The sequence below is a fragment of the Sus scrofa genome, chromosome 9 (genome assembly GCF_054392235.1).
Source record: "Sus scrofa isolate SSC_HxYL_T2T_F1_AM1 chromosome 9, Sscrofa_HxYL_maternal_Yorkshire_Landrace_v2.0, whole genome shotgun sequence".
Taxonomy (NCBI): Eukaryota; Metazoa; Chordata; class Mammalia; order Artiodactyla; family Suidae; genus Sus; species Sus scrofa.
The window spans coordinates 138700710-138711206 of NC_139391.1; the positions used below are offsets into that span (position 1 = coordinate 138700710).

General features: G+C 42.9%; 1 non-coding gene across 1 annotated transcript; it reads left to right on the top strand.

Annotated features, from left to right (window-relative positions):
• The first annotated feature begins 922 nt into the window (after positions 1–922).
• On the top strand, positions 923–1029 carry LOC146400228 (U6 spliceosomal RNA). The gene has a single exon (XR_014817010.1). It is a non-coding gene; the product is annotated as a U6 spliceosomal RNA (small nuclear RNA).
• The last annotated feature ends 9468 nt before the right edge of the window (positions 1030–10497 follow it).

Below are 10497 nucleotides of genomic sequence, written 5' to 3' on the forward strand. Positions count from 1 at the left end.
TTGGTTTGTCTGCAACCTCCACCGGGGCTGTTGGCCTGTGTTCACATGGCCTTTTCGTGTACTTGGGCTTTCCTGCTGTGTGGTAGCCTTGTGGTGTTCGGATTTCTAATCGGACTCCAAAGGAAAGTATCATTTCTATAAGCAGAAGTTTGTTGGGAGTTCCCGTCGCGGCGCAGTGGTTAACGAATCCGACTAGGAACCATGAGGTTGTGGGTTCGGTCCCTGCCCTTGCTCAGTGGGTTAATGATCCGGCGTTGCCGTGAGCTGTGGTGTAGGTTGCAGACGCGGCTCGGGTCCTGAGTTGCTGTGGCTCTGGTGTAGGCCAGCGGCTACAGCTCCGACTCGACCCCTAGCCTGGGAACCTCCATATGCCGCGGGAGTGGCCCAAGAAATAGCAAAAAGACCAAAAAAAAAAAAAAAAAAGTTTGTTGCCTTTTCTGACCTTTGCTTAGGAGTCAGGTTGTGTCACCCCCACTGCATTCTATTAATTATGATCAAGTCATAGCTCAAATAAATTCTGGGGAAGTTAATATATCAGATAGATAGATAGATAGGTAGATAGATATTGTCTTTTAGGGCCACACCCGTGGCATATGGAGCGTCCCAGACTAGGGGTCTATTCGGAACTACAGCTGCCAGCCTACACCACAGCCACAGAAACGTGGGTTCCAAGCCGTGTCTCCCATCTATACCACAGCTCACGGTAATGCCAAATCCTTGACTCACTGAGAAAGACTAGGGACTGAACCCGCATCCTCATGGACACTAGGTGGGTTCATTAACCATAGAGCCACAACGGGAACTCCCCCTTTCTTGATGAAAGTTTTTTGAGGTAACATGGTATAAGAACATGTACGATGGAAGATATTTGTGTGTCTGTCTTAGAAAATTCAACCTGCCACATGCGAGAAAGGGCCATTGCGTGCTCCCTTCAGCAGCACATATACTAATACTGAAACAATGCAGAGAAGATTCGCATGGTCCCCTGCACAGGATGACACACAAGCTTGGGAAGCGTTCCATATTAAAAAAAAAGAAAGGAAAAGAAAGCGTCATAGCACAATAATAGAAGATGGTCATGCATGCAGTAAACACCGGGTCAATCATATCAGGAGAAGATGTGGAGGGCAGGAAGAGTTACAAAAAGGAGGCGAATACTAGTTACTCGGTCATAAAACAAATGATGAAATCATGTCATTTGCAGCAAAGTGGTTGGACCTAGAGATTGTCACACTAAGTGAAGTGAATCAGACAAAGACAAATACCATATGATACCACTTATATATGGAATCTTAAGAAATGATACAAATGGACTTCTTTACAAAATAGAAACGGACTTAACAGACCTTGAAAACAACCTTATGGTTATCAAAGGGGAAACGTGGTGGGAAGGGATGGTTGGGAGCTCGGGAATGGGACATATACACACGTCTACATGGAGCATAGTCAACAGGGACCTACTGTGCAGTCCAGAGAACCCCACTCAATATTCTGTAATAACTTATATGGGAAAAGGTTCTGAAAAATAATGGATATGTGCATATGTACAATTGAATCCCTTTGCTATACAACTAAAATTAACACAACCTTGTAAACAACTATACTCCAATATAAAAAAATAAAGTAAAATAAAATATTTAAAAAAGGAGATGAGTCTTAAGTTGGATAGGTGAGACATAAAGCGATGTATGTTTTAGGGGAAGTTGTTGGACTTTGAGTTTTTGAGGTGAAATTTACATAAAATATTCATTGGTAGCATTTTTTTTTTTTTTTTTTTGTCTTTTTGCCTTTTCTTGGGCTGCTCCCGCAGCATATGGAGAGTCCCAGGCTAGGGGTCTAATTGGAGCCATAGCCACTGGCCTACGCCTGAGCCACAGCAATTCTGGATCCGAGCCATGCCTGCAGCCTACACCACAGCTCACAGCAATGCCGGATCCTTAACCCACTGAGCAAGGCCAGGGATGGAACCCGCAAACTCAAGGTTCCTAGTTGGATTCATTAACCACTGTGCCACAACGGGCACTCTGGTAGCACATATTTTTAAAACATAGCTTAAGTTTGTGAGTTCCCGTCATGGCTCAGCAGTTACAAACTTGACTAGGATCCAAGAGGACGAGGGTTCGATATCCGTACCCACCCCACTCAGTGGGTTAAGGATCCAGCATTGGCATGAGCTGCGGTGTCGGTTTCAGATGCAGCTCGGATCTGGCATTGCTGTGGCTGTGGCTGTGGTGTAGGCTGGCAGCTTCAGTTCTGTTTTGACCGAAACTCTGGGAACTTCCATATGCCACAGGTACAGGACTAAAAAGCAAATTAATGAATTAATTAATTACTAAGAAAGCTTAAAAAAACTAAAACATAGCTTATATTTAAAAACAAACTAGAAGGCCCCTGTACTCTGCAGTGCCTTTGAAAACCTCTTTGCTAGTTAGAGAATGAGCTTGAAATGGGGAGCAGTAACTTCTCTGGGACTGCAGCACACGAAGGGCAGGATGAGAAGTTACAATGTGCTAGGCAAGTTGTCACATAATTGTGACAAACTTTGACCTGTGTAAAAGCTCCAGAAGTAGTGGAGGGCTCGCAGGAGATGCCAACCAACCAGTAATTATACTGTACAAAGGCATATCTTTATTCTCACTTAGTAGATATTACCCAGGGGTCTCCATCCAAGTTGCCATAGGCTGGTGGTGTTGTCTGCCTTCCTCAGGTATTGGGACTTGATAAAACTGTGGATTTGTGGAGGCTGTAGGGGTTAGTCTTCAAAAAAAAAATTCAGCTATTTTATGGCTTTATTTGAGGTCAATCCTTGCAGCTTTGGGGTAGCACAAAGGCGATAAGAGACGGGCCAGTGTTCCTGGATGGGAGAGAGCCTGAGCATGTGTGCACGAACGTCCCCCAAAGCAAATGGGAAAACCTGCGAGTTTTATTTATTTTGTGTTATTAAAGCAGCATCACTGTACCATCCCTGCTGAGCCAGAGCTCCTAATTCAGTGGAAATGAAATTCCGACCCAGGGTGTGCTTAACTTGCACAGCGCAGTAGATCCGTGTCTCTCTTTGTCTCTGTCTCATCTCCCACTTTGCAGTGAAGGGTTGCTCAGGGCTGCGGTACAGTCTGAGCGAGGGCAACCACACTGGCAATTTCTGAGTGCTGTCTAAAGAAATGAACTGAGGGCCTTGCCTGGGGTGGAGACACAAGACAGACCATGACGTTATAGTCGCTGCTGGTTTTGCAATTTGCTGTGCACTGCTTATCTATGCAGATTCTTTTCTGTTCCAACATACAAAGAATACAAACATGCGCAGCCAGATGCTTCCCAGCTTGTCACTCCACATCAACCCAGGAGCAAGACAGGCTCTCCATTTCTCCATTTGCGAAAGCAATTCAAGGTTGGCAGAGGTTTCTGTGTGGGGAGAAAATGAACAGTCGTGAAGAATGGCCGCTAGAGAGAGAGATGACATCCAGGAGGGCGGGTGGGAGGTGAGGAATGGATCTAGGGTTCCTCTCACCCACACTGGATGCCTGGGAACTCTGGCTAGTGGATATTAAGCTCTACCTTTGTGCACATAGGCTTGATCTCATTTGCTTCTGAGCCTGCGACTATGTGAGGTGCCTGTGCTCTGAACACTTGCTTCAGCTCCCTGGTGGAGGGTTTTCTATCTCCCCTCCACCCTTGTTCTTCATCTTTCTAACTCCAACTTGTCCTTCAGTTTTCAATTTTGAAGTTACTTCTTATAGGAAGCCTTCTCGTCCTTTTCACTTAAATGTAGAATCTAAAAAAAAAGTATACAAATGAATTTATTTGCAGAACAGAAACAGACTCACAGTCTTTGAAAACAAACTTATGGTTACCAAAGGTGACCAGTGGTTGGGGCAAGGGATGGACTGGGGGTTTGGGATGGCCACACACACACTGAGGTATATGGAATGATTGGCCAACAGGGACCTGCTGTAGAGCACAGGGAACTCTACCTAATATTTTTATTTTTATTTTTTTTGGTCTTTTTGCTATTTCTTGGGCCGCTCCCACGGCATATGGAGGTTCCCAGGCTAGGGGTTGAATCGGAGCTGTAGCCGCTGGCCTACACCAGAGCCACAGCAACACGGGATCCGAGCCGCGTCGGCAACCTACACCACAGCTCACGGCAACGCCGGATCATTAACCCACTGAGCAAGGGCAGGGATCGAACCCACAACCTCATGGTTCCTAGTCGGATTCGTTAACCACTGCGCCACGACGGGAACTCCTCTACCTAATATTTTTTGATCATCTATGTAGGAAAAGAATCTGAAAGAGAATGGATGTTTGTACAAGTATCGTTGAATCAATTTGGTGGACATCAGAAATTATCACAACATTCTAAATCAACTATACTTTATTATTATTATTATTATTATTTTGTCTTTTTGCCTTTTCTAGGGCTGCTTCCCATGGCATATGGAGGTTCCCAGGCTAGGGGTCTAATCAGAGCTGTAGCCACCGGCCTACACCAGAGCCACAGCAACGTGGGATCCAAGCCACCTCTGAGACTTACACCACAGCTCACGGCAATGCCGGATCCTTAACCCACTGAGCAAGGCCAAGGATCGAACCTACAACTTCAGGGTTCCTAGTCAGATTTGTTAACCACTGAGCCACGATGGGGACTCCATCAACTATACTTTAAAATAAAACTTTTAAAAATGAAAAAAAAAAAAAAAGAAAGGCAGAAAGAGAAAAACAAAGAGTCACATACAAAGGAAAGCCCACAAAGCATTCAGCTTATTTTTCCACAGAAACTAGACCAGAAGAAAGTGGCATGATATAATAAAACTACCAAAAAGGAAAAACCTGAAAACTAAGATACTCTACTCAGCAAGAAGAGGAGAGATAAAAGACTCCTCAGACAAGCAAAAACTCAGAGTTGTACAATTTTGGAGCTCTCTTGTGTGCAGTGGGTTAAGGATATGATGTTGTCGCTGCAGTAACTTGGGTCACTGCTGTGGCGTGGGTTCGATCCCTGGCCTGGGAGGAACTTCAACATTCCATTGGCAGGCCTTCTGCTGCTGCTGGGGAAAAAACAACAACAACAACAAAAAAACTAATGAGAAAAATATGTAAGCTACTGCTAAATAAAATCATCAAGCCATAAGAAAAATAACTAAAAGGAGAAGAGAGCAGAGAATAACTACAAAATCATCAGAAAATAAGTGGCGATATATATGTACCTGTTAATAACTATTTTCAATGTCAAGGACCAGGTAACTTGAACAGACATTTTCCTAGAGAAGATACACAGATGGCCAACAGGCACACGGAAATATTTTCAACATAACTAATCATTAGGGAAATGCAATCAGAGCCACAGTGAGATATCACCTCTAACCTGTCAAAATGACTATCGGTAAAATGTTTACAAGTAACAAATCCTGGTAAGGATGTGGAGAAAAGAGAACCTTTGCACACTGTTAGTGGGATAGTAAATTGGTGTAGCTGCTATGGAAAACATGGGTCCCTCAAAAAACTAGAAATAGACCTACCATATTATCCAGCAATTCCACTCCTGGGTATGGATCTGAAGAAACTAAAAACACTTATTAAAAGGATGCATGCACCTCAATGTTCATAGCAGCATTATTACCATAGCCAGGCTATGGAAGCAACCTAAGTGTCCACCAACAGATGAAAGAATAAAGAAAATGCGGCATATATATATATCAGAATATTACTCATCCATAAAAAAGAATGAAATCTTATCATTTATGACAAATAGGTTGCAATTTTATTACCTAGCAAAAGTCAAGAGTAAAACAAATAGTATATGTTATTGCTCCTGTGCAGAATCTAAAAGATAATCAAATTAATTATCATAACCAAACAGAAACAGACCCACAGATATAGAGGACAAACCAGTAGTTACGACTGGGGACAGGGAAAGGGGGAGGGGAAAAGTGAGGTGGGGGATGAAGAGGTACAAATTACTCCATATAAAATAAACAACAGCCAGCATATCTTGCACAGCACAGGCAAATACAGCCAATACTTTTTTTTGCGTGTGTGTGGTTTTTTGTCTTTTTAGGGCTGCACTTGGGGCATATGGAGGTTCCCAGGCTAGGAGTCCAATTGGAAATGTAGCCACTGGCTTACATCAGAGCCACAACAACTCGGAATCCAAGCCGAGTCTTTGACCTACACTACAGCTCATTGCAATACCGTATCCTTAACCCATTGAGCAAGGCCAGGGATCAAACCCGCAACCTCATGGTTCCTAGTTGGATTCGTTAACCACTGAGCCACCACAGGAACTCCATTTTTTTTTTTTTTTGAGCCATTACTTTTTAACAACTTTAAATGGAGTATTATCTATGAAAATATTGAATCATTATGTTGTATATCTGGAACCAATACAATATTGTAAGTCAACTATACTTAAATTTAAAATAAAATAAATGAAAAGAGAGTATCAATAATGACGAGACCTTGGTGAAATTGTTGTATGCATTCAAATGACAGCAAAGCTACTTTAGTAGGATATTTTTAGAAAGTAATACTTCAGTGTAAATCAACAACTCCAAAACATATACTTCCCACTTCTGGGAATATAACCTTTGTAAATAATCTTAATAAATGGAAATGTTATATACATGAAGATAATCTATTGTAGCATTATTTACAATGGTGAGAAACTGGAAATAATTTCAACAGTATAGGAAAGGTTAAATAATGACAATATCATGTAGAATAATACCATATTATGCAGCAATTAAAGTGATAGATATGAGGCTTATTTTTCAGAATAGAAAATATTTATTATATAATTTTACATTAAACAATGAAATTGTACCTGTACCATTCTTTAAATTATACAAAATTATGTTTTTGAAAGGGCAGGCTCTCAGCGGAAATAAAAGAAAATAGCTGTTATTTACTAGAGTGGTAGAATTTGTGTGTTTTTACCTTTCTTTCGTGTAAAGCTTCTTTAGTGCTGTAATTCTACATGCATGAATTTAAAATAATTCTTTCAAAGAGAGATCTTGGGGAAGCTACTGAGAAGTGAATCATAAGGTTCCTAGGTTCTTCTTTCATAGCACCCACCCAGGATGTATTTCAGATAATCTTGGCTAATAGATGTGAGGTCTCATTTTTCTCTTCTCAACTTGGAAAACTCAAGATTAAATCAGAAAGATTCAATATCAGGATGTTGGGATGATTTTGTTCCAAAATTCACCTTCTGGTTAGCTCACTACCAAACAGCGCTTTGCCTCTAGTTGCCAAACAGCGCTTTGTTCAGTTACACAAGAATCAGTATGTTTCCAAAGACAATCATTACATGACCAGCTGTGGTTTGGATCAGCTCCAGAAACTCACTGCATTACCTCCTATTTGTCCACAAGTTTTTTGTTTGTTTGTTTTTTCAGCCTAGACTGCTGCCCTTCATAAACCTCCATCAAGAAAAGAAAGTATCAGAGATACTTTTAACTACTCTCATTTGGATGACTGACAATCTGACCAAAAGCCTGGGAGGCAAATTAGGGTGGCAGAAAGATGGCGTCTTTTTTTTTTTTTCCTGTCTTTTCTAGGGCTGAACCTGCGGCATATGGAGGTTCCCACGCTAGGGGTCGAATCAGAGCTGTAGCCACCGGCCTGCATGAGAGCCACAGACATCTGAGCCATGTCTGCAACCTACACCACAGCTCACGGCAACGCCAGATCCTTAAGCCACTGAGCGAGGCCAGGGATCAAACCCTCAACCTCATGGTTCCTAGTTGGATTCGTTAACCACTGAGCCATGACGGGAACTCCAGATGGTGTCTTTACAGTAGATAAATTTCAGTTTATTTAGGAATGGGACCATGGGTAAGTTAGGCATTCCTTCTGGGTCTTGGTCTCCTTCTCTGAAAAATTTGGGTATTAATACCCATCTTATGTGATTCTTAGGAAGATTTGATGAGATAATGTGTAGAAGGCACTCAGCCCAATACCTGCCACACAGGACCCACTCCTTCAGGTCAGCAAACATTTATTGAATACACATCATCATCCAAGCTAACTGGAAAATGTGTAGTATTGATGCCGGGTCAACCATGTCAACTGACCAGCTCACGCAGATGGCTTTGTGTTCACGACAAAGTTGGGACCTCTCTTCATGGCTAACCAGTGGCTCAAAGGCAAGCAGAGACAGTCCTGGCCGTCCGAGGGCTATTGCGTAGCAGTGGGTGATGACTATACGACATATCAGGGAATAGAGATTCAGAGGCTTTATCCCTTAATCCAGGGAGAAATTCACACTCTGCAAATGAGGAAACAACAGCATTGATGGAGGCGAGATGTGCAATTAGCAAAATACGGACAATTAAACCCAGGCTTCATTGACCTAGCTTTGCCTTTATCAGGCACTCCTCTCATTAGCTGCAAGACTAGGTCAGGTCAGAATCTCTTGGTCCGCATAGATATGGACCAAAAGAACACTTCCCCTTCCAAATCTCATTCTACTGTGTAGGTAATTAAGACGTTTTGTTAACCACCAAGTCATCTTGTGGAAAGAGCACAAGAAAAGGTCGAGGACCTCTAGTTATGATTCCTTCACCACCCCCCCCGCCCCACCCCGATTCCCTGTGTGATTTGGGGCAAGTAGCTGAAGTTTTCTGAGTATCTGGGTATTCATGTCTTTAAATGATTTTAATAGGAGTTCCCATTGTTAAGAATCCAACTAGTATCTATGAGGATGCAGGTTTGATTCCTGGCCTCGCTGCTGCGCGTTGCAGTGTAGGTGGCAGATGTGTCTCAGATCCTGTGTTGCTGTGTCTGTGGTGTAGGCCACCAGCTGCAGCTCAGATTCGACCCCTTGCCTGGGAACTTCCATATGCTGCAGGTGCAGTCCTAAAAAAGAAAAAAAAAAGCTTTTAATAACTCTATCAGTTTCCTATTTATAAATAATTATGCAAGGAAGAAAAGACAAAAAAATGCCACAAGGAGTCTTCTGAGCCTGGAAGGAGAAGGATGCTACTGGCTCTATAATCCAGTCAGGGTTGGAACCGGGTGGTCCACATGTGTGTGCTGTGCTCTGTCCTCGGCTCCATCCATTCATACAAAACACACTTATATTGCAAATAAAGCCTGGGATTTGACCACCACTTCAAATTCAACACTGTTATTTTCTAGGCCTCTTTTTCCAATGGGGGCGGGGTGGGGGAATATGTTCCTTCTCCAACTTCCTATCTGTTGAGGGCACTTTAATCCCCTGGATCTATTTTCTACTCATTTTGCTTGACAGCCGTCCATCTGCCTATGACAACTTGGAAAAATTAATCTTCTTTATTTTATCTGTGACACCTGCAGTGTTTCTCTGAAGGATCCACCTGGCAGAAGAGGAGGAAAAAAATAATTTTATTCAGTCCGTCTGAATTGAAAGTGACCTTGGAAAGCTAAATCCCCAGCGCTCCGCTCCGGACTGAACTTTCCAGATATCAGAGTGGCTGTGATGATCCTGATGACTGTTGCAGGAGCAGTTCGAGGAAATAGGAAGCTGGGCAGAGATCTCCCCATAGGTCCCCTCTCCCCACGGTGGCTTCCTGATCTGATCTATCTCTTCCTTCCAAGCCTAACTGCAGGGATTGGAAGCATGAAGGACCACGGGGTCATCCTGCCTTCTCCTCTGGACCCGTCCCCACGTCCTCCCTCATTTCAGGAGGCGCATTTATACATTTTATGAATGTACAGCATCTTTGACCAGCATTGCTTCTATGTTCTCTCCATCTCCCTTCATCCTTCACCCCTAAAACAGAAGTCAGAACTTGATTTTCCAGGTCCCTCTCCATCGAAAGCAGAACCTTGACCTAGGGTCATGATTAGCTGCACCACTTGCATGAGACCTGAATTTGGAAGAAAGAGTGTGGAGAAGGAGGTGCTTTGTGCCATGTGTTTCTTGGTGAGCGGGGTGATACCAGCAGAGGGACGGTGAGCTCACAGAGGTCTTGGGTGCAGAGCACAGCACCTCTGCTCTGTGGTAGTGGGATTATGCTTATGTGCATTTCCAGTGGTATCCTTTATGAATCATTCCCAGTGGCACTCCTTCTGAGCTTGGTTCTCTAGCTTTTCTGGAAATTCTATGAACATCTAATACCCTTTAATTATCCTACTTCATACAGCCAGAAGGTGTGTGCTCTGATATACCAGTTAGCACCCTTTCTTTCTCATATACGCACTGATCTTCTCACCTGGGTCGCGCATGTACAATTTGGGGCTCTATTTTGATCTTTGCTATATGCTAATGGGCAACTTATAAATGCCTGGTTTTCAGATTTCTGCCTTGTTGATGGACTCAGGTACCCATCGTGTCCTGCCATTATCTCAGAATACCTTTGCAGGGGAAGTTTGCCAGGGGAAAACACTTTGGGGATGATATTAGAATGTATCATTTTAATATTTTAATATTTATAAAAATGTGAATTCATTCATTATGTTTTCTGGGAAGTCCATGTTGGTCTTTCCTTCCTTGAAGTTCCCATTTCTATGGGA